General features: G+C 46.3%; 1 protein-coding gene across 3 annotated transcripts in view; it reads right to left on the bottom strand.

Annotated features, from left to right (window-relative positions):
- GALNT18 (polypeptide N-acetylgalactosaminyltransferase 18) overlaps window positions 1–25,582 on the bottom strand; it is a 311,471-nt gene that overhangs the window by 279,826 nt on the left and 6,063 nt on the right. The window lies entirely within an intron of this gene.

Here is a 25,582-nt window from a genome sequence, read left to right as displayed (position 1 = left end):
GCCTAAGTTTTCAGCAACACCACTAAGGATCTCAGAGTGACTATCCCTCCCTTTTCCTCTCCTGGAGAGGCTCCACACCAAGGCCACAGATACTCACTGTTTAAGCCAGGGAGCTCAAAATACACGGGAGAACACTAAGCAAGGAGTCCAGAAGGCTGGACTCTAGTTCAGGCCAAGTCACTGGGCCAGGTTGCCCGCTGAAACTATGAGTCTCCAAGGGCCTGTGTGACTTGGGCAAGTAACTCTCCCTGACTGAACTGATCTGTGGTTTTCCAACACAGCCCTGTGTTATTCAGAGGGGTCTGAATATAGATGAGAAGAAGCCTCTGGCCAGTGGGTCTTCACACCCTGCCTCAGCCAGATCAGCTCTGCTCTGCTCTGTTGAACTTATTAGAACTCCAGATAAGATTTTGTTTGACCAGGAATTCTATGACAAATGCATTTCAAAAATCCTGATCAGGTGATCTTGGAGTGCTTTTCCAGCTCTGATGCACCGTGAGCCTCCAACTTCTTATGCATTCTGTGGTCCCCCACTTCCCTGTCACCACAGTCAAGTTCTTACTAACGCCCAGAGGGCAGTCCATGATGACCGACTGATGAGCAAGAATATAATGAAGTAGATTCAAAACAACTCAACCAAGAATTAAAAAACAGATGCCTCTAGTTCTGCAAGGTGATTGGACTTTAGGAAGCTAAAGAAGAAAACATCACTTGAGAGCTGCCACTATGGAAGGTGAACTCATGGTTTTAGCTTTCTACTTGATGTCCATCTTCTGCTTACGTGGTCTCAGTAAGACCACTGCCTGCCCCCACCCCAACCTCCCAACTGGAAAAGGGTCCTTCAGAGTAAGATTTATACTTTTAGATTATATTATATAAGCTGGAAACTATTTCAGGGTGTGGACCTTTGTTGGGGTATTTGTTGATCAGAACTCTCTGATTCTCATTCTCTACCAACCCCCCTCCCCCTGGCCCTGCCCTTTCTGTCTCTCTCACATTCTCTCTGAATTATTTTAAGAAACTTTAGTGTCAGGGAGCTTATAAGACGTAGGGTCTCTACCCAAGGGACAGAGAGTCTCCTGATTTTCCAAAGCCCCCCTGGGTGAGCCCACATTCTGAGCCCAAGGGAGTGGGCAGAGTCTTAGCAGTCAGACCTTCATGACACCAGGGGCCACTGCTCATCTGCCATAGGACAAGGAGTGGTCTGGACACCATGGTAGAACCAGGGTTACTGTGACCTACATTCAAGTTGCTGATAAGTAGGCAAGCAGGGCAGAGATGGGAAGTGGGGACCACAAAACAGAGCATGAGGTTGCTGGAGCAGCCAGAGATTAATTGAAACAGAGAGAAGCTGGCCTGTGGAGACAGGAAGTGCTCAGGAAATCAGAAACTCTGGTTCAGGGAGATTTATATAAGAGGGACATGAGCAAAACAGGCTGCTCAGGAAGTAAGGGCTTGCTTGATGGGAAAGGCAGCTTGGACTTTTCCCAGCTAGAAAAACACACGGAAGGGCCTAGATTCCTCTGTAAGCAGAGATGAGAGTGAGCTCAGCAGGCCGAGAGTCAAAGGAAGGGTGAGCTCTGGACTGTGACTAGAAGAGAGGATCTAGCCTCACAGATCAGTATTTGCCCCAAAGGTTTCACACTGGGCTGAGCACACAGCATGAGATTTAACATGTCTGACAGAATCTACCATGAACCACGCCAGCAGTCTCCTAATTTGTTTCCCTGCTCCCCCTATTATCCACACTGCAGCCGGAACAACCTTTTAACACTGCCGATCTGTGTGTCCCCTCCCTCCTACACGGCCTGGCTGGCCTGGCATTGCCCACATCCACTCACCCCTCCTTGCAGTTCAGCTCTCGAGCCTTGTGTGATCACCCCTGCCCACTACTCCAGCCCCATCTGGCCTCCTTCCCCTGACTCCCTAGGTTTCTTCACCACACCAAGCTCTTTTCCTCCTTGGGGACCCTGCCCTCAGCTGAGAAAGCCTTCTTCCCATGAGTCACCTAACCAGCAACTTCTTCTCCTGCAGATCTCAGCTTAACAGTCTCAAAGCTCTCCCTGACCATCCAAGCTTGAGAAGGATCTCCCCACCAACACCTTGTACCTCTCACCTAATTTCTGATCACATTTCTTGCAATATGTGCTGACCCATTTAATATCAGGCTCCAGACTGAGGTAACACCATGAGAAAGGGATTATTTCGCTTCTCCAGTACATCCTCAGGGCCAGCACGGTGCTTGACGCATTCGGGCTCAAGAATTTGTTGCTGAACAATTGAATGAATGCACAATGTACTTGCCTGCAAAGAGTCTCCAAATTGCTCCCAGGTCTTCCCCCTAGACATACTATACTCACACCGCTACACTGAAGACAGGAGGGAATGGTGACAAGGCACAGTCATTGAGTGCTGCAAGTGTGACTTGGCTTTTCCTGGCTCACCTCACTTCACCCCCCCCCAACATTAATGAGGGACGTCTCCTTATCTCCATTTTACAGGTGAGAACATTGAGGCTAAACCAAACTGAGTTGCTTCCCCCAGAGCACATGGCTAGTGAGTGTCAAGGTCAGGATAGGAACTCTGGCAGATGGATCCCTGGCCCATGTGCTCAGCCACCATCCATATGGCAACTTTGGGACATAAAAGGGAGAGGCCCCAAGGGCACGTGTTTGGAGAATCAACTCCTGACTCTGTGATCGAAGAAGGAAACCAGTGAGTCTGCAATGCATTTCCTCAGCATGCTGGGAAAGAGGGCTATTTGGGGATGAATGTGGCTCTTCACAATTAGTGCCACCCTCTGAGTCTGGGCCTCTGGGCTTCCAGAAGCACCCCAGAGCTTCAGTCCTCTCAATGACTAGGTCAGATCAAAGCCAGAGGAAGTGTCGGGTGAATGCCCTGCTCCTCTGGTGAGAAGTACCCCTCGCTGGGCAGAGAAAATGTGCTGTGGAGGGCAGGGCGCTGTGGAATGTTTGGATCAACTGAGTCCCCAGGGGCCTTCTGCAATGGGCCTCACTGGCTTTGGCAACCTCTTGTCAATTAGCCGTGTCCAGGCCAAACATAATATCTTCACAAAGAGTGCTTCAATTCAGTTCAAATAGACTTCCTCCACAGAGCCCATAATACCTAATGAGGTTATTTAATCTAGAAAGAAATCCAATGACCTGGAAAAAAAAATTGGTGTGCGCTGAAGAGACCCTTTTCTTCACAGGCATCTCCATAAGCTCCTCCCTAACCTGCAGATGGCACTCTGCCCGGGCTGCAGGCTATGAAGGTGTTTGTTCCTGCCGGGGTCCCTCTGCTCAGGGATGACACCGTGAGCTGTGTATCCAGTGATGGAGACTGAGGTGCCACACCAACTGGGAATTCCTTGGGAGGCACTTTATAAACAGATTTCCAGGCTCTGCCTCTGGAGTGTCTGATTCAGCAGATCTGAGATGGGGCCCAGGAACCTGCCTTTTCCCATGCAAGCGGGCCTGCAGAGCACTGTTTGGACACCACTGAGTGGTGGTGTGGACGCTGCTAGCATGCATTGTCTTGCAGAGATTTAGGCTCAGCCACTCCTTCCTGTGGGGTCTCTGGCCATGTAACATCTCAGCTCAATTTCCTTATCTTATCTAGAAAAGGAGTTCACATAGGGGCCTTCTTGCCCCTTGGGAGGCTCACAGGGATGATAGGAGCAAAATAATAAAATAGCTAGCATTTATGGACTATTGACCAGATGAAGCACTTTGCTTGCATAACACTGTCTTCATAAAAATCGTATGAGGGAGTTACTATTGTTACTTCTGTTTTAAAGATGAGTACATGGAAGCACAAAGAGGTTAGGTGGCTTGTCCAGAGTTGCCACGTGTGGGATTTGAGCTTGGCGTGAGACAGGCCCGGGCTCCTCCCCAGTCCCGCCCAGGAAGCCTGGCAAGTGCTCACACACGTGTGAGACAGTGGTTCTGGATGCAGCTTTCCTGACCCATCCTCCACTCTCGGCATGAGGATGTGAGGGCTGAGCCTGAGGGACAGGACCGGAGGAGCCCTGAACGTTAAGCATGGTTGGCCAGTGCCCTTCGCAGGAGGACAAGGAACAGATGGCCCTCCTGTGACCTCACCTCCCTGCCAGCGGTCAGGGGGACGGAAGCCTGCCCCAGTTTCTGCTGATGGGAAAGAAGGAAAAAAACACAGTGGCAATAACAACTCCAACTGGGGCACAGGTTGCCATTTTGAATTGCCAAGGCCAGTAGCCAAAAATACTGAGAAGAATTCTTAAAACAACAGCCCCTTATATTTGTTCATGTGACAAAGAAGAACAGATGCTACCATTTTACTGAACACCAACTCTGTGCAAAATGGCCATTTCTTTGAACCCTCACAGTAGCCCCAAGAAACAGGGCTTTTTATTAGCCCGTGTTCTACAGGTGACAAACCTGAGTCCGAGAGATACTAATTAAAGTGTCCCAGGGCCAGCAAGCAATGGACACTGGATCTAATTTGGATAGTCCCAGCTCCAAAGCCCTGCCCTTCCTGTGCCACAATGTTCCCCACAGAGCACTTCACGTGTCTTATGGTGGGTGGCTTTGACCAGGCTGATGCTCTGAGCAGAGGCTCATACCTCACATTTATATCCTGGAAATTCCCTACACACAGCTTTAGATACCAAAGATAAAGCTACCTATCCCATGGTGGGGCCATAGCATCCCAGAGCACTGACTGAACTGAGTTAAAGGGGTTTCGGCCTTATGCTAAAGTAGATGTGCCCACCAATCAGGCCAAGATGAAGAGTTACAATTAAGCGAGCACTACTTAGAATCAAGAACTTGCTCAAAGATGATATTATTCAAACCATGCCAGATTGGGGTTTATTATCCCATTTTACAGATGCAGGAAACTGAAGCTCAGCGAAAGGGAAGGGGAAGAGGGAGGGAGCATGTTATTTGACCCTGCATTTCCCCAGCTACCGCACCTGCCTGGGAAGATATGCTCTGCTGGGTCAGCAAAAGGCTGATGGACAACAAATCTCCAGTCTCCAAGAGGAAAACATGAGATGTTGTGAGGACACACAGATTTTTCCTCTCCACCAAGGGCTTTGTGTGACTGAAGGGAATGTCCTCTTCTCTACTGTGTAACTTTATCATTATCTCAATGAACCCATTTGGAAGATACCCATGTATGAGTGTCAACAGCAACTTCATGAAGCTGACCTTGACCCTTCCTGCTCCAGGAGGCTGGTGTGTTGACCCCACTGTGTTTGAGGCACTGTTCTAGGACTCCCTGTACACCATTTTATTTGTTGCTCATGACATTAAAGGTTGGTTTATTCTATCAAGATTATCACAGAATAAAAAGCTCAAGGAAACTAGGCTGGCTCCCCTAGTCTCCCAGGTGGAGTGGGGATTCAAACTCAACTCCTGAGCCTGAGCTCACCAGGTGACATCAGAAAGGTCTTTCAATAGCAGATGAGAATCTAACAAATCAGTTACAGTGGGTGTGGCTGCCTATCCCCCATGGGAGAGAAAGGGAGATCACGCACCACAGGACAAGCTCTATCAGCTCTGGTCACGGAGACCCTTTCTCAATGGTTGTCTATAGCATCAGCTAGGAAAATGGTCTCCTGATAGGACAACTTCCAGCTAGGTCAGACCAAACCAAACCAAACCAAACTGGACCCTCATTTTACAGAAGGGCCAGGGAAGGCAAATGGCTTCTGAAGCCTGCAAATGAAGCTCCAGCCCTGCTTGGATGAGAAAGCTGTTTAAATCTGCTCCCTCTGAGAGAGTAGAGGGAGCCTGAAGGTGAGGCGTACAGTGAGTGAGCCTTGCTTTTGGTCTGGACTTAACGACCTGATTTGGATAGACAGCCCTGAACTTCCGTATAATCATGCATTGCCTTGAAATGATCGAAACACATGATCCTCCCTCAATTCCTATCCACATGTCTAAAATCCTCCAGAGGAAACATCAGACCCGGCTTCTGGCTTGGCCCTTCATCCTCTTAAAGGAACCCACAGCACCATGGCCACCAGGATGTCCTGTGAGGTTTATTTAGATCCAAAGTCTGTTTCATGTCATGAAAATCCACGTAGCAGCACCCATCACTTTCTGAGATGGCTAAAAGGAAGCCAGATGCTCTGGGTACAGACAGGAGCTGATGTCAAAAGGGAACCCCTTCTGCAGGATGACCAGGAGAGCCACACAACACAGATGGAACCAATTCAGTATCTCTCCCAGCAAAGGACTCATGTTAGAAAAGCAAGGACAAGCAGAAGCATTAGTATAAATTACTCTGAGTGTTCATAAAGGCTTGCTGCTCAACACTCCTGGGAGTCTAAAGAATTGTTTGCTCCAGCCTAGCAGACCCAAAGCATGCAAATTAATAGCCATGATTTATCATGAGGGGTTTTTCACCGGCATTCTTGGACCAGGTTTTTTGTTTGTTTTTTTTTAAGTATTTGGGTTCATCTACCTAGCATGTGCTCAGTCAAGTTCCTGCTCATAACATATCATAAATCCAACATTTAAGAGAGGTTTATTTAAGCCAGCCTTGTGTCCAGGGCCCAAGCTCATTACCATGAATACAATTAATTCCTGGCAGGGCACTGGAGGGTGGAGCCAATCCACTGAAACTATGAGCCACTGAATGGTCACTCCCAGTCTCTGCAGGTGCAGTGGGTGGGGAGGACACCCCAGACCAAGGCACCTTTGCCGCAGTCCAGAACCACTTGCCATCCCTTGACCAGCCTCTGCCTTTCAGCTGCCACACCTTTGCTCAAGCTGTTCCTTCCTCCTGGCAAACACTCCCTACCCCACATCTTTGCCTTCCAGAATTCTAAACAATCTTCAAGGCCCAGTTCAAGGGCTTGCTCCACTAAAGCTTTTCCTAATCATCTGAGGTAAGACCCTCTCCTCATACCTTTCCAACCTATACAGGGGTCGGTGAAGAGGCTAGTTGGCAGACCCTGGGCCCAGGCCCTTTTCCTTCCAGAGCCTCCGTTTACTCATTTGAATAAGATGACCTCAAAGTTCCTTTCAGGCAAAAATGGACTCCAGTTCTCATGCCCTGGAATTCATGTCCTCTGTTATCTTCTCTACGAGGGCATGAATTCCTCAAAGGTATAGACTACTTCATCCACCCTCATGCTCTCCCCAACACCCAGCACAGTGCGTCTGGCAAGCAGCAGATGCTATGAAATGATGGAAGGGAGGAAAGCAAAGGGCAAGGCAGAGAAGACATGAAGGAAGGAAGGAAAGATGAGTCACTCATCTTAGCAAGGGGCTCCATTCAGAAGCCATCAACCACTCCAGGGAAAACAAATGATCATTATGGTCACCCCTTTGGAAGAAAATGTGTCTCGGGCTCAAAGATTGAAAATAATATCTGTATTTGAAAACTTAAAATGTGACTGTCATGAAAAGAGTAGGAGGGGGCGACTTGACCCCGCTTCACAGAAGAAGAAACTGTGGTTCACAGTGGTGCAGCAACGAACCCGGCGTCACTCAGAAACACAGGGCTAGGGTTTCGGGTCTTCTACGGAACCACCTGGCTATCTACCTGCCATTTTTTTTCCAGAAGGCATGTATGAAAGCATGGCCAGGTGGGAGTACATGCTGCGCCTCTCTGGCCAGCATGCTTCTCCTGCTGTGACTGCATCTGACCGGGCTCCAGGGCACTGAATCTGGGGAGGGGTCTTTGGTCAGGTCCGCTGTCACTGCTGACCAGGCTGTGCTTCCATGAGGAGCCTCATCCTGGCTTTCATGACCTGAGTTTGGAATAATTAAGAGAAAAACCTAAATGACAGAGGGTAGTATCATTCCAATGAACTTCCCCAAAGAGATCAATCACAAGATGCAGCTTGAGAAAAGAGGACAGTGGGATTGCAGCAGAGGGGTTGGGGGGCAGGTATTCACGTTTGCTGAAATGTTCTGTACTTCGGGCAGGCACATGTTCTATGGCATACCGGGCATTCTGTATATGTGACCTTCATTAAGCCTCACAATGATCATGAGGAGAGATTATTATCCCATTTTATTTTTTTTTTTTTTAAGATTTTATTTATTTATTTGACAGAGAGAGACACAGCGAGAGAGGGAACACAAGCAGGGGGAGTGGGAGAGGGAGAAGCAAGGCTCCCCGCAGAGCAGGGAGCCCGATGTGGGACTCGATCCCAGGACCCTGGGATCATAACCTGAGCCGAAGGCAGCCGCTTAACCGACTGAGCCACCCAGGCACCCTATCCCATTTTACAGATTAAGAAATCAAGGCTCCAGGAGGTTAAACAGTTTGCCTAGTATCACAAGCCGGAAAGAGGCCCGCCCAACTCTGAAGCTCACGCTAGGGTCTGGGCCTGTTCCCTTAGCTGGGTTAGCACATGGAACTAATGAGGTCAGGGCTCTGGGTGTGGGGCCTCTGTTAACTGAGAATGAGAATGTGTTCTATAAATTGAAACCCGAACTATCATTTAAAAAACTTTTTTTTTTTTTGCTTTGCACAGAGCAAATGTCTCTCCTTTGGCCATGGCCCATGCCCCAGCTGTCACAAGTGTGAATGCACACCATCAGTTCCAGAGATGGCACAAGGTGGGGTGGGTGGCTGAGGGAAGGCCTTCGCTGCCTTCTATCACGAGAGACCAAAACTCAGATCTCAGCCATTGTCTAACCCTCTTTGCTGCCCTTCAGAGTGTCAGACCGTCACCTGGATGCAAGACCACATATCCACAGCACTGACCGGCTGTGTGGCCCGAAATCAGTTTCCTCATCTCCAGGGGGGATAATGATACTTCACAGGTTGGTGGTGGGAATTTAATGAAACAATGTCTGTGCTGCGGTCAGCAAGCGCCTGCCTGTACCAAGGGCTCAGTAATGTTAGCCAGCATTCTGATTATTATCCTCACCTTTCAACACGTCATACCCACCAGGCCCTTGTGAAGACCACTGTGGCAAGCACTGAACCACGCATTGCCCTAGACCATAGAACGGAGCCTGTCTCCAGCAGGGGCAGCCCAGCTCATCCAGCCCTGCTCCTGGGGTCAGCCCCTCCTGAATCTTCCCTGCCTAGAATACTGGGATTTGAGTGATCACTGAGTGCCAGAAAAGGAAGCCATTCACACACTCCAAAATTGCAAATGCCCCACCCCTTCCGGCTTCTGTTTCATTAGAGACAGTGTTACTAGCAAGGGGTCCGTGCCCACCCTCTCCCCTCCAATCTAGGGGGCCTAAGCCAAGCCTACAGAATCCCGGGCTCCACACCCAGAAGCGAGCAGAGCTGGATGATTCAGAGATAGACCCTAGAAAGATGGAACCTTTTACCTTAGTAGAATGGGGAGGCAGAGAAGTTCTCAGCTGGCCCCCTGAGGGAAGATTCTCAGTTTGGGAAGTGCTTCCATAGAAGCAAGAAAACAGGGCCTGGGTGAAGTTGGTGTGACCAAGGCTTCCAAGAAGCAGGAAACCACCCTATACAATGAGAGGAAAGACTATGACAATTTGGGAGAAGGAGCAAGCAAGGCCTGAACCTCAAGATGTGACCTTCCCCATGGCCCTTCCCACGTTCCCTGAATGCCTCATATGAGGCTGCTTGAAAGAATGGTTTTCTTTCCAGCTTTGACTTGGAGCAAAGAAGAAACCACAGGTGCATAAACCACGGCCAGACCTGGAGGAGACTCCGAGAAGTGCCCCAGAATGTGCTGAAATGCTGTGAAGGCTGACAATGTCCCTGGGCCATAGAATCAGGGCCTGGGAAGAAGTGAGCCAAGAGAATCCTGGGGCGCCTGGGTGGCTCAGTCGTTAAGCGTCTGCCTTCGGCTCAGGTCATGATCCCAGCGTTCTGGGATCGAGCCCCACATAGGGCTCTCTGCTCCGCGGGAAGCCTGCTTCTCCCTCTCCCATTCCCCCTGCTTGTGTTCCCTCTCTCGCTGTGTCTCTCTCTGTCAAATAAATAAATAAAATCTTTAAAAAAAAAAAAAAAGAATCCTAGCAACCATCAGGTTTGTACACGGATCCAGGGCAGACCCTCCTTCAGGTCACTGGCTGGGAAAAGAGATACCCATAAGGAGGAACCGAAAAGAATAAAAAGGAAAAAAAAAAAACCAGTCAAACTCAATAAGCCAAATGATCTCCTCGCTTTCTCCTTGTAACTGCTCCCTCAAACACCCTTTTCAAGTGGAGAACACTGGCCCAACGTTCAGCTATCCTGTAGGTAGAAAGAACTTTAATTAAAAAGTAAATTGCAGCTTGAGTACACCTGGTAATGTGTACAATGGCCTTGAGCCAATTAAGAAGAGGTTTCCCTTTTATCCTTTCCCTCACCAGGATGGATTTATTGCTTGGCTTTTAAAGAAGGAAGAAAGAGTAAAGGAAGCAAGGCATCTCAGGAGGAGACCCCACCTCCCGGAGTCAGGGCCTGGGCCTCCCACGTGCAGGACAAATGGGCACCACAGTCTCCCTCCCAGCTGCCGCCTTCCTCCGGGACTCCTGCTACACGGCAAAGGCAGTGATGCGGAGAAGAAAGGAAAGCACAATCCCAACCAACCTTTCCTTACCAGCTGGTTCCTCAAATCAGCCTTCTAATGCTTTGTGTCTGCTTGGAAATGTAAAGGGCTCTGTCAACAGCTAAGAACTTGAGGCCTAGACCAACTGGCTCCCTGGAGATCGAAAAGAGATGGGTGGCCTCTCTCCGCCCTAGGCCTCAGGAAGGAAGGGAGTGAGGCCAGCGCTGCTGGACAGCTGGGAAAGGGACTGGTCACTTCCGGAGCTGTCCCCAACCAGAAGGGCAGCTTGAGTTTCCCAGCCAGCAGCATCCCAGCAGACAGGCAAGGTGGCTAGGAACCAGCTAAGGACAGACGATCCCAGTGGGGAAAGAAATGTGAGTCTGGGCATTTGTTTGGCCACGTGGTGGTGAGACAGAGGAAGCATCCTGCTCCGCTGCCGTGGCATGGGGCCACCTCTCATGGGACCACCTCTCATGGGGCCTGCTGGGCCCCCTGGTCTGCCCACAGCCAGTACTAGTGAGTGCTGAGTCGAGGCTGAGCTGCTGCCATTTCTCCAGGCTCAACCAGGGCTTAGAGGCGACAGACTGCAGGCTACCTGGCCAGGCTATCTTGTTTTAGTCATGTACCGTGTGTGTCCAAATAAATTCCCATGTGAATCCCAATATCTAATATAGAAAGAGCAGAGCTCCTCTGGCGGAAGTGAGAGTTGAGATGGGGGTCTCTGTCCCTGCCCCTCCCCATCAGCCCACAGCCCCTGGATCACTGCCAAGGTACCCAATGGGCCTAAGGAAGGCATAGCAGAAATCATGAAGAATAGCCGAGGGCTTCGGAATGGACACCCAGAACTGCACTATGGGGAGGTGCAGGGAAAGAGCAGGTGTGATTAAAACTACTGGATAATCTGTCCCTTTCTAAATAAACTATTCAGCCCATTCCTGTGTGCTCTGAGGCCATGCCAACAGACGATTTCATAAATCAATGTGCTAAGCCCTGGAATGCTCACGAATGAATTTCCCCATTCTCGCCCTCTTCGGCTAGGAGAGAGTCCCAGGAGCACTGGGAGAGGGGGCTTTTCAGGATGCAGCTTTCACACACTGGGGGGGTGTGCGGCCCATAGCCCAGCTTCGGCTCAGTAACTGTACCTGGGAAAGGGCTTCATGAGAGCCAAGGACTCAGCACGATGGGCTTCCCATGGTAATGAAAGAAAGCTCAGAATGGAGGGAGCCTGAATGATGGAAAGTTCTCTATCACTCAACTTTGGTCAAGAAAGCAAAAGGGAAATTAAGTGGACTAGAGCAAGGAGGCAAGAGATGATAAACAGATAGTTGGATAGATAAGAGATATCTCTGGGAAATGGGAAACCGAGGCCTCCAGCCAACAATCGGATTAACTCTGGCTTTACCACTAACTCACTTTGGGACCTTCAGCAGGTCACCTTCTGTGTTCATGTCTAGGTTTTCCAGTCTGTTCCGAAGATGCAAGCCCCTTTGTGAAAGCACCTGAGCAGGCCTGGGGCAAATCTCATCTGTTAACTGATCCTAAGGCTGACTGAGAAAGGTGCCATCCTGTTCTTTCTCCACCCTGAGCCCTAACTCTGGGTTCTCCCTACCAAAGGTTTTCATAAAATGATCCCCAGGGTGTGAACCTCTAAACCTTCCCGGCTTTCTCATGTCTCTGGGCCTTTGCCCAGGCTGTTCCCTCAACTTGGAATCCCTCCCTTTAGCCTTCTGCTACTTAACTCTTATTCATATTTCAAGTTCAAATGCCCACAGTTCCATGGCCAGGCAGTGCAGCCCCTGGAGGTTACAGATTAATGAGACCTCCACAGGAGTAATATGCAAACTATTTGATACCGGAATAGGATGGGCACTGCTCAAGCAGAACAGCCAACCAACCCAAACAGGTACTTGTCAGGATGGCCCAGATGGCCACACAGCATGTTCCAGGGACCAGCAGCCCTGCCTCTACCGATCGTCACCCCGTATCAGGGCTGTCTCTCCTCCTGGCCTAGTGCTAGACTCAGCAGGGATGACGGCAGAGGGTGGGTGACTCTCTATCTGCTGGTTAGCATCTCCAATAGCAGGTCTATAGCCACAGGATCATGCCCTACCCTGGCCCCGGGCAACTGCACTGGAGCTTCTGTGAACTTTACCCTCCTCCAGCAGGATGATACTCTAATGAAAGGACACGAAGGATTGTGTCCTCCTTCATGGTGCCACCTTGAAGCTTGCTTTACTGTCCCCTGGATCCCTTGGAAAGAGGGAGACAGCATGTGTATTGACTAGAAAAATGTATGTGCTGCGTGAGTTCTATTTGCTGGTGTCCCGAGAGGAGCAGACTTGCTGAGCCCCAGCTGTGGCAGCCCAAAGGACCTCGTCTGTCCTAAGCTGCTCAGAGATACAGGACAGAAGTACCCCAAGGCCTGAGAAATGAGGCAGACCTGGGCGGGGGGGGGGGGGGGGAAGGTGACAAGTGGCACAGTTCACACAGCTATGGGGTGGGCTTGGCACAGGGCAGAGGGGGAGGCCAGTACTCAGCAAGAGGCAGGACCCAGGCAAGGCCTGGCTTTCTGGCTGTTACCTGGATTCACAGAATCGCTGAGTCCCACTGGCTCTGGCTGATGTGACAAATTCGTTTTTCATCCAGCTACAAATGGTCCCTAAACAGAGCCAGGTGCTGGTCATGTGTAATTCCTGCCTTCCAGGGATGCCCGCCAGGATTTCCTGCTTTTCTCAACCACCTGGAATTAACTGTTGACCTCCCTGCTACTTTGGATCTGAACACTGATCCAAGCGGAGAGAAGCAGCTGAGACCCCTGTTGACCTCCCACACCCCCTCCAGCTGTCCCCTCCCTCATCCATCCCCACCCCCACCACAAGCCAGGTCACTGTTGCAAGCACGCACAGCAGGGCTGCAGAAGGGCACAGCTCCTCGGTAACGCACCAGGGGCTGCCAACTGGTGCTTCCTAACACCTGGTTCTGTGGCCCCTCCTGGCTGGGCTTGCAGACGAAGGGGAAGTCTTCATGCAGGGACCTAAAAAGAATGCATGTGTCTGTTTCATGCTCAGTAAGACAGAAGCATCCACACTGATTGGAGGCTTGTGCTTATTCCCAAAGAGGCTGCTACCCCCCTCTGCTGGGAGCCTCTCTGCTTTGGGAATGACCTGATTGTCTACAGGTGAGCAACCATTCAATATGTATTTACTAAAAGTCCGCCAAGGATCAGGCATCCAGGTACATGAGATGCCGAGAAGAGGACCAAGTCCCGGCCCCATGACAGTGACAGTCCACGGGAGGAGAAAGACAACAAATAAGTAGATATATCAAGTAATCTCCGATGGTTATATGTGTACAAAGGAAAACAAAGCAAAGGCAACGGGAAAGAGGAGGGCAGTTGTGAAAGCAAGCCTCTCTGAGGAAGTGAGATCCAAGCAAAGGGCTGTATGAAGTGACAGGGAGCCATGCAAAGAGCCAGCCGTTCTGGGTAGAGACACCGAGGCAGGAACATCGCTGGTGTGTGTGAGAAGCTGCACAGGCTGCCGGGACTAGAGCCGAATGAGAGAATAGAGAGAGTGGTGGGAATGGAGGGCAGGGCCAGAGGGCAAAGGGCCTTTGGCAGGGCGGGGGGTGGGGGGAGATGTGTTACCGTTCCCAATTATTTGCCGTCCTCCTGTAAGAGAGGTACACTTGTCCGTCCATTACCCCGTGTCTTTCAGTGCTACCCAGGGGGGACAATGTGTCCAGCCCCACAGTGAGTGGCTATCTCACTGACTTGGGCCAGTGGCATGTGAGCAAAAGTGATGTATGACCCTTTGAGACAACCATCTAAGAGCCACTATGATATTCAGCCATTGTTGCTCCCTCAGCCCGGACCCTGGAATGAAGGGATCATGTGAAGAAGGGCTGTCAAACAATGTGAACGAGAAATACACCTTTGGGGTTGAAAGCATTGGAGATGTTACTACAGCATAAGCTAGCAGAAACTCATGAAAACAGCCTTGCAGGCCCCCTGAAAGGAGGTGGAATTTATCCTTCATATACTGAATAACCATTACTGGGCTTTAAGAAGAGTGCTCTGATCTGACTATGCTTTTGAAAGACCACTCTCACTGCTGAATGCAGAAGAGCCCCCCGATCAGCCCTACCCCCTCGCTCACAGCACCCAGGCATACCCTCTGCCACACACATGCCCTGAAGATGTGGCCACCATGGGCCTGTGGGAGGAAGAGTATAAGATACTCCTGAGCCATCTTGTCCCCCATGTTATTTTATATCCCAACGGAAAGGCACTGGCCCTTCTCCAACTCCTGCCGGCACGCCTTGGGAAGGATGTTCATGGGCTCTCATGCAGAAGCCATGCGGACCAGCAGAGACATGGTGCTTTCCAGCCCTTTGCTGAGAAGTGGCATTCAGTTTGTCATCATGTGAAGGGATTTTTCCAAATATCACAGATCCAAGCTTGAGATTTTAGTCCTCTGCTCGGTTACTGGGCATGAAAGATAAAGCCAATTCTACCCCTGTTCTTCCATTCTTTGAGGACAATCTCTTGGGTTCTCTCTCCTGGCACCTGGTCTTCCTGGATGCTCATTCTCTGTGTGTACATCTCATTTCCCCTCATAGATGATGACCTACTTGATGTCTCCGTATCCTCTGGAGTATCTCACACAGTGTGCAGTATGTGCTCAATTAGCATATTTTGAATGAATGAATAAATGCATAATATCAGAATCCACAGGTGAAAATAAAATCCAGAGGGTAAAAAGGCAGCTAGCTCTGTTTCTAGCTGAAAGTACATGAAAGCTGGGTTTAATCAATAAATGAAAAGGGTTGTAGCTTCTAAATTCTCTCCACCTGATACTAGCAAAGGACACATTTACATCTCATTCCCCAAAGATAGAATATCAAAAGACCAGAGGTCCTACAACATGGCACTCGTTCAAATGCAGACCTTCAGAAGGGCGCACATCCAGACATTTCCAATGTCATGACCACATATGTGGCCAGGGAAAATGTTGAAATCTTCTGCTTCCTTAGTAAAGCAAAAACCCAACTGGAAATTTCCACTCTATCAGCCGGTGGTGGTTGAATCTTCACAATGTGTCAGGCATTAGCTGGACCAGGAGGCAGAGATGAAGGCATTGCCCTGTCTGCAAGGAGCATATAATCTCAATGCCAACAGCAGATTCAAATAACTGAATTCCAGTCTTGGGCAAGTCAAGAGGTCTCCATAAAATGAAAGCACATGGTCACACTCAATAAAATAGAGATTAACCAAATTCTTGTGAGGGCCTAAGAGTTCAGAAAGGAATGGCATCATGAGCTGGATGGCTAGAGATGGTCTAAGGTTTGAAGAGTGTGGCCACGCAGATAGAAAGGAAGAGGACACATAGAGGGAAGCAGAAAGGGGAAGTAGAAGGAAAAAAAAAAAAGCAGTCCCTGAATTCCAGGGACTTGGTTCCAAGTAGCCGGAGGCAGTAAAATCGAAGCAAACTGTCCTGCCAACAGTTGGGGACAGGAAGCGAGAAGGGTAGCCACTATATTCTGCCAGAAAAAGGCTTGGAGGTTATGTCCAGGAATGGGGAAAAAAAAAAACCATACAAATTCAAGGGGACAGCTTGTATTTTACAGTCTTAAAAAGTAAATCAAAATGAACAGGAACCTTGGAGACCTCAGATTACCAACGGATGCAGAGCGGATGGTCAATGTCACGAAAGAGACTACTTCCTGTTCTCCAGGGCATTTCAACTGGCCACATTCTCACCAGTAAGTGAGGTGAGCAGCGCTCAGAGGAGCACAGCGGAACACGGAAGGACAGAAAGTCAAGCCCTCCGTAAAACACTCCGAGAGCCCTTTGCTCCTTGAGATTCCTGCGGAGTCTGGAGTGCAAGCAAGCAAAACCGATGCACCATAGTGTAAATTATTGCTATTATTCAGCAATCTCTATAAGCATATACACACACAAAGCACCTCTGCTGCAGGCTAAAGTATGATGTCTCCAGACATTTCGGTCTCCAGAAAAAGTGCTTGTATGATTGTTTGAGTTGCAAACCAAACTAGCCACTTTTTTCATGGAACGTTCTTTTTCCTCGAAAGAACACTGACAGACCTTAATTCTTCAAAGTTGGGAATCTAAAAGACTTTTCTCAAAAATAAAAGTGAGCTAGTCAATTCAAGGAAAATAACAGATTGTATTTTTCCCAATGATAAAATTCAAGCTTTTAAGCAAAAATCACAATTTTGGAAAACCTGCATCTGCCACCATGAGCTTGATAGCTTCCCAATCCTTATGGGCCTCTGATGGTATAAATGGTAATATTAAGGAAAGTAATTTTTGTTACTGTATAATAAAAGGTATCAACATTTAGAAGATCTGCATAATTCAGTGAAGCTCTCTTTTCCAAAAGAACAGTGTGAAGTATTAACAAAATCATGCTTGATTAAAAAAGAGGAGCATATAAGTACAAGTACAGTGGATTTTAATGTAACAGAGTACAAAAAGTTTATTGATATGATTTCAGATTCCACACTGCAACCAGCCTCTAAAAACCTACCACTTGTCCAGTTTTGGTGTTGTATCAAAGAAGAATATCCACAATTATCTGAAATGGTACTAAAATACTCCTCCCCTTTCAATCTATATATCCATGTGAAGAAGAATGTTTTTCATATACTTCAACCAAAACAACATATAGCAACACACCGAATACAGAAGCAGATCTGAAAATCTAGCTTTCCTTTATCAAGCCAGACACTAAAGAGATTTGTGAAAATATAAAACAATGTCACTCTTCCTAAAAAAGTAACTTTTGTTTTGAAAAATATAGTTCTTTTTCATTAAAAGTGTTATTTATATTGATGTGTAATTTGGTTTATCATTGTCATTTGTAAACAAATTAATAAATTTATTAATTTAAAAATTAAGTCAAAATTATTTTGAAATGTTCTCAGTTTAAATTTCTTTTTTTTTTTTTTAAGATTTTATTTATTATTTGACAGAGAGAATGAGAGAGAGAGAGAGCACATGGGGGGGGGGTCAGAGGGAGAAGCAGACTCCCCGCCGAGCAGGGAGCCCGATGCGGGACTCGATCCAGGGACTCCAGGATCATGACCTGAGCCGAAGGCAGTCGCCTAACCGACTGAGCCACCCAGGCGCCCCTCAGTTTAAATTTCTAATATGGTAGATATTGATAGATATAATCTACATGAACAAAAGCTCTTTGAGATCCTCAATAATTTTTAAGAGCATTAAGGAGTCCTATACTCAAAACATTTAAGAATAACAGGTTTTAAATTAATGCTAGACAATAGGGTATTCTACTTGTTCAGGGCCCAGCATCCCTAAGACCCAAGCTTGGCCTCCTACAAATCCCAATAAAATCTTCCTTATTGACAAGCAGAAGCCAACAGGGATATTTTTGCTTGGGCTGTAAATAGCCAGGGCGAGGTTGATAAAAATAATGTTTCAGGGTTGATATTTAGCAGATATATACTATACCAGTTATTAAGATACTGAAAACACTGAATATTAAAATTCTTACTATTCCGTAAAAAGCCACTGTCCCCCACCACTTGAGAGATGTCTCACCACCACCTGCTATCCTGGTCCCTCCCCTGGTACTCCAATGTCCTCCCTCCAAACCCCAGCAACTAAACAGTTACTGTCTGGCCCAGCAGGGGGTCTCTAGCACTATAGCAGGATCCGTTCTGACCAGACACTGCCAAATGCCACATCAGTTGTTCATATTTTTAAATATCAACCTTCATTGGCTCACTCCCTCAAGGATGAGAAAACTTGAGGGCAACCTGAGACTTGAATGGAACAATATTCCAGAGGGATGAACACTGCTGGAAACACCATGATGCGCAAGTCACTATGTCATGTAGACCGACCCATCAACAAAGCAGGCTTCCCTCTGAAGAATGAGTTACACACCAACATTGATTTGGAGAGATGCAAGAGGGGATTCCCCGTTTTTGTGAGATGGGAATGAGGCAGCGGCCATATCTAAGCCCAGATCTAGGAAGGAGCTCCCTATAGCTCAATGCAGTCTTTGAACAGGAGCTCCAGACCCAGCTTTGCCCGACCACCCACCGTCAAGTGGGGGAAATACCCTTAAGTGGGAAAAGCTGAGATTGATGCTTAAAATCTAATGTCCTCACAAATTCTGTTTCAGAAGTTATATCCTAGTGGAATAAGACCAGTCATCAACATCAAAGCCAACCCATTACAAGGAAAATTAATGTCCCCTGGCAGGTGGTCAAAGTGAAAGAAGAGAGAAAAGTCCTGGCTGGAGAAGGCAAGGCGAAGCCCCATCCCCACTCCAGCTTCTCATGCTTCCATTTCAAAGATTTAAGCAAGAGGACTTCTCATGATCCGAAAGATTAATACAAACCCCAAATGGAGAAATCTGAGGTGAAAGAGAGGGAGAGGAGATAGAAAGACTTTCCTCTCATTCACTGAGTGGCATGTTTCCACTAATTAGGCATTTCACAAATCTACATTTTCTTTTCTAATTTCCATACCTTTACACGTAGAGGTCTTTCTGCTTTGAGGCTCCTAACACTTTCCCCAACTTTTGAAGTTAAAATCCAACCCATCTTTCAGTAATCAGTCCAGATAGCTCTTTCTCCATGAAAACTTCTCCAAACCTTTGCAAACTCTGCTCAGCTAGAAATGAGTCCACCCTCTGCTGACTTTCTGTCACACATTCTCATTGGTCTCTTTCTTACGGCACTTCTCACATGCTCCCTTGGGGATGGATTACCTCTGTCCATGTCTTCACCCCCATACTGGTCTATGAACTTATAGGCAGGGACTACATCTCCCCCTTTGTATCCCTCTGGGCACCTAGAATAGAATATGGCATTGTCTGTTGACCAAACCAATGGATACATGGATGGACAGATGGAAGGAAGGAGCAATGATGTAATGTTATGCCTTGATTCCTGTCAGGTATATCAAGTCTTACCTCTGCCTACTGGTTTAAATTCTCTCCCTGGATCAGGCAGATGCTGGGCCCAGTAATCTCCTTTCCCCCTTATCATTCAGCATCCTGACCAACCCATCTTCATCCCCCAAATCTGGTGGATGAAAACTTGGGGATGACATGAAGCAGGAGGAGATTTGTCTGGGTCACCTCTGGGCTCTGGGGAAAACTTTAGTTCTGCTTTCTCTATCCCAATAGGAATACTGAGAACACTCTATGCACACAAGTAAGCAGGCTCCACTCTAGATCTCACACCGCAGCTCCAGGATTTATTAAGAGTGACTTGTGATTTGTACTTTGTCATTCTCCCTTTTGATAAGAACAGATGTTATTTGTTTCTAACTCCCAGACACCTGGAACTAGGAAAAATCCCAGTACCCACTTCATTACCATAGAACAAGCAGTGCCCATAAGAACTCTTTAACTACCAGGTCTGTTTCTGACCAGGCCTAAGGAAGCAGGATTAGTTATATCAGTGGGCACAGTGACTGCAGTCGAAACTGACACAGTACACCAAGACTTTATCTTGGGGAGGACTGCATGCATGGAATCACCTTCCCAAGTGATAGGAGAAAATGAAGTGACTCTGAAGCCCTGGATAAAGGGATGGAGTTTTTGGACCTGCTGTTTCGCTGTGTGTCCCTCCTCTGAGGGTCCCCATGGGACTGGAGGGAGAGAAGGCCTACTGTCACTCTGCAACTTGAGTCTCTTGCCATGGACCAGTGAGGAAGTGGGGGATGAGGTGTTAAATCCAGCATTTTTTCCAGGAGAGAAGCACATATATGAAGCCAATAGATCCTTCTTGTGCCTCTGAATAAACAAGGTCTGGAGCTCTAAAGCAGAGCAAGCAATGCCCTTTGCCAAAGATAATGAATACCCACATCCCATGAGATCTTCACATTTGGCCACATTGCTAAAAATGATTCCCAAATATGCCCCCAAAGGAAAACACTATACCATGGCTCCCCTTTTCCTGCTCAACATCGTGGGAAACTATTAGCTCTGCACTCATAGAGGTGTCAACCAAGAGAGGCTTTCAGTAGTTTGTTGTTGATGGGTTTTTTTAACCCTCAAACAGCTGATTTGTACAAGACTCACAGCCTTACTGAATGCTAATGACAGCCTGAGCCTGGCTGGGAAGAGTGACACAGTTTGTCCATCACTCCCAGCACAGCCACTGAGCACTACACAAGCCAGGAGCTTCACAGCCCTGATCCTGAGTCTGCTCACAAAAATTCCCAACAACATACTCTCAGATCCACAACCCAAATAGTCCATGGCAGGGTACAGGGAGGACATCCACAAGATTCACAGAACAAGATGGCCTAGGAAGGCAGACACCACATGGTCACGTAGAGCACTCACTGCATCCAGAACCACAGAACTTGATGCAGCCATTGGAGGAAAATAAGAAAATGTGCAAAGAATCCATATCTGGGGTTACACAAACCTGGGTCCTGCTCCCGGCTCTGCCACTTGCTGACTTTGTGACTTAACCTAAGGTGAGACTCAAATATATAACAACCAGTAGAGCATAGTCATGTGGCAGACTGCCAAGTGTTCACTAAAACTCATTTCCTTTTCCTCCTGGGCTACCAGCCAGACTACATTTCCCAGCTTCCCCTGCAGTAAGGGAGCACCACATGACTGAGTCCCTGCCAATAAAATATGGCAGAAATTATGTGCTCCACTTCTAGTCCTGGCCCATGAAAGCCTTCCCCGAGGTTCTCCATGTTCTCTCTCCTACTGTTTCTGCTGGCTCCATGCAGAAGGTCCATAGCAGAAGACTGCAAGGCCCAAGCCTGCATCTTTGGGTGGAAGGAAGACTGTCAGCTCACCAGCAACTTCTACACTGATCACTGAGGAACACATTTTTACTGGGTAAAGCCACACTTAGATTTGGAAGCTGGTACAGCAGGTAACTTTCCTGCCTCTAAATAAAAGAGGTACAAACCAAACAGAAGGACCCTGGCTATTATGCTGCACCAGTGCACCTGGTACATATGAGTGACATGTCACCCTCTAATTTGCTTCCAAAACCTCCATTTCCTCATGCATGAAACAGGGATGTTCCTTCTGCTGAACAAGGTTATTATGAGGATTGACTGAGATCACGTATATAAAGTACCTAGCACAGTATGTGGCCAATGGTTGACTGAATTAAATGAACTTCATTGAGTTCCTTCTCATCTGTGTTTCTCAGGTTCCTCATTTGTATCTGAAGATTGTTCCAAACACTCTCTATTTTATAGGCCAGTGGTGAGGGAGGCCTTGACAGCCTAAATTTTCTCTTCCTCCCTGACATCTTCAACTGCAGTCATTCTGTCCACAAGGAAAGCAGCCCTCCAGGGCATACTGCTGTCATTTTCAAACAACTTTTTGGAAATGCTCACTTCTGAGTGGATGTTGGGGGAGTGAGGGTCAAAGGAGGCTAAGTCAGTGATAGATAAACATCCTCTTTAGTGCTGGATAGAAATACAATGAGCCCAGCCATGCAAATGGTCTCCCATATTCTTTGAAGGGACCAAAATACACCAGTTACAAGGTTTGAGACCCTGAGAACATATCTATAATCCCAAAAGCCAACACCCAAAAAATACTACAAAGACTTAAGGGTTCTGATTTTGATGTAACAGGGTTCAGACTCTGCTGTCAGATCACATGGAGTCAATTCCTTTCCTACTATGTGGTAACTATGTAACCCTGGATATATTAATGCTTGTGTGCCTCAATTTTAATATCAGAAAAGGGGGATAGCAAAAGTACCCATCTCAGACTGTTGCTATGAAGATAAAGTGAGATAATTCATATATAGCACTTGGCATAGGACCTGGCACATAACAAATAATCAACATTAGCTATTCATGTCTATTCAGCACAGATCAGAACAAACTTTCCAACAGGTTAAGGAGACTCCTATTTTCTAAGCGAGTCCCTAGAAACACCATCACTCTGTCTCCAGCAGACATTTTTCTATTTAATGACTCTAAAGAGACAGAAAAGCTTTAATCAATTCTTGGAAGCAAAATGCTAAGAAATTATATGCACAGTTATGAAAAAAAAATCAAAGATGTTTCCCACACATTGTTCAGCAGACAAAAACATATTGACATGCTGTTCCTGCAAGGAAATGGACTGAGTTTTCTAGATAATCCTGAGCCATTCAGTCTTCCCACAACTGTCCTCCACTTTCTAGGGCCAAAACAAGGGGTTCCCTCCCCAAAGTTCCTTTCATGGTTCCCTGGAGGAATCATGCTCCCTCACCTACGGGCACGCAACACACATCCTGAGCCTGGCACAAGCTCAAAACAACATTAAATTCAGAAAATGATATATACAATTCCTTCTTAGGAAACCAGAGACAGCGGAAAACATGGGAACATACTTCACATAAAAATTCTACCATTCCCAAAAGCATATTTGGGAGTCCTAACTCTCTGAATCTTTATTTATTTATTTCTAAGTCAAGTATAATTAACATACAGTGTTATATTAGTTTCAGGTATACCATACAGTGATTCAACAATTCTACACATTACTCAGCACTCATCATGATAAGTGTACACTTAATCCCCTTCACCTATTTCCCCCATCCTCCCACCCACCTCCCCTCTCGTAACCACAAGTTTGTTCTCTATAATTAAGAGTCTGTTTGTCTCTTTTTTCTTTATTCATTTGTTTTGTTTCTTAAATTTCACATATGAGTGAAATCATATGGTATTTGTCTTTCTCTGACTTATTTCACTTAGAATTATGCCCTCGAAATCCACCCAAGTTATTGCAAATGACAAGACTTCATTCTTTTTTATAGCTGAGTAATATTCATATATATATATGTATTCTATATTACATATACTATATTACTTTATAGGATATATATATCACATCTTCTTTATCCATTCATCTAAGGATGGACACTTGGGTTGCTTCCATATCTGGGCTACTGTAAATAATACTGCAATAAATATAGGGGTGCACATATCTTTTCAAATTAGTGTTTTCATTTTCTTTGGGTAAATACCAAGTAGTGGATCATAAAGTAATTCTATTTTTAATTTTTTTGAGGACCTTCCATACTGTTGTCCACAGTGGCTGCACCAGTTTGCATTCCCACCAGCAGTGCACAAGTGTTCCTTTTTCTCCATATCTTCATCCATACTTGTTTTTTATTATTATTATTATTATTTATTTATTTTTTTTTAGCCATTCTGACAGGTATGAGGTGATATCTCATTGTGGTTTGGATTTGCATTTCCCTGATGATGAGTGATATTGAACATCTTTTCATGTGTCTGTTGGCCATCTGTATGTCTTCTTTGGAAGAATGTCTATTCATGTCTTCTACCCATTTTTAATTGGATTTGGTTTTTTGGTGTTGAGTTGTATAAGTTCTTCATATATTTTGGATATTAAATATATATCAAATATATATCATTTGCACATATCTTCTCCCACTTGGTAGGTTACCTTTTTGTCTTGTTGATGGTTTCCCTTACTGTGCAAAAGCTTTTTATTTTGGTGTACTCCTAATAGTTTATTTTTGCTTTTGTTTCCCTTGCCAAAGGAGACATATCTAGAAAAATATTTCTATGGCTGATGTCAGAGAGATTACTGCCTATGTTTTCTTCTAGGAATTTTATGGTTTCACGTCTCACATTTAGGTCTTTAATCCATTTTGAGTTTATTTTTGTATATGGTATAAGAAAGTGGTTCAGTTTCATTCTTTTGCATGTAGATGTTCAGTTTTCCAAACACCGTTTGTTGAAGAGACTTTTTTCCCATTATTTTTGCCTCCTTTGTTATAGATTACTATGTTCATACTACCTAAAGCAATCTACAGATTTAATGCAATCCCTATAAAAATACCAACAGCATTTTTCACAGAACTAGAACAAATAATCCTAAAATTTGTATGGAATCACAAAAGGCTCCAAGTAGCAAAAGCAATCTTGAAAAAAGAAGAACAAAACTAAAGGTATCACAATCCCAGATTCAAGATATACTACAAAGCTGTAGTAATCAAAACAGTATGGTACAAAAAAACAGGCACATAGATCAATGGAACAGAATAGAGAGCCCAGAAATAAACCCACTGTTTTATGGGAGTCCCAACTCTTTGAAATGTCAAAGGTAGGACAGAAGCTGATTTCTAAGGGAGTCTGGGACTCATCCTGGAAATCTTTTAATATAGCTCTAAAGTATAAAGAGAAGGCACAGTACTCTGATCTAAACAAGTCACTTCCTTCTCAAGTCCTCTGGTCACCTTTCTTGTAGATAAAATGTCAGGAGTCAGATCAGAACAGGTATGACCCAACCTTTCTTTTCAATCTGTCCACTGCAGCCCCCTCTAGGCAAGACATACATTGTCCACTTCTCTGTAGTCCCAACTGTTCCCTGTTATATTGTAACAAGTCCTGATGAGCCATTTAAGTTACCTGCCTGGCCTTTGAGTTTGTACCCTAGAGGGTCTCAAGGGATTCTTCAGCTTTGTTTGTTCATGAGTCTAAAATATCTATGACATGAAAGGTCTATCCCAAATCCCTTCCTCAGCTTTCCAAATTTCTGAAAGGCACCACGAAGCTTGACCTTTCCTCTCTGGAAACAGATGGATGCCAACAAAAGAGTTGAAAGGTATACAAGAGATTTTGTTCCTTCTCCACATGCCACATCTCAAAATACCAGTGGGAAATTTATGTATCTGAACCATACCTGATTTTTTTCTACGATCTCCAGAGGCTACTGTAAATGATTTTACCATCTAAAAATTTCCAGGCTTTCTCAATTGCACTCTCAAGTTCTGTGGATATGATCATTGGAACACTGTTTCCCTGTGCTGCTTGTGGCTTTTCAAAGAATTGGTCCTCATGTTTCTCCTACGGGGAGTGGTAGAATTTTATTTATTTTATTTTATTTTATTATGTTAGTCACCATACAATACATCATTAGTTTTTGATGTAGTGATCCACGATTCATTGTTTTCGTATAACACCCAGTGCTCCATGTAGTACGTACCCTCCTTAATACCCATCACCAGGCCAACCCATCCCCCCACCCCCCTCCCCTCTAAAACCTCATTTTGTTTCTCAGAGTCCATAGTCTCTTATGGTTCATCTCTCCCTCTGAT

Source organism: Leptonychotes weddellii, chromosome 11 (assembly GCF_054177405.1).
Source record: "Leptonychotes weddellii isolate Sample4059 chromosome 11, ASM5417740v2, whole genome shotgun sequence".
Classification (NCBI taxonomy): domain Eukaryota; kingdom Metazoa; phylum Chordata; class Mammalia; order Carnivora; family Phocidae; genus Leptonychotes; species Leptonychotes weddellii.
This window is presented reverse-complemented; position numbering and strand designations above follow the sequence as displayed.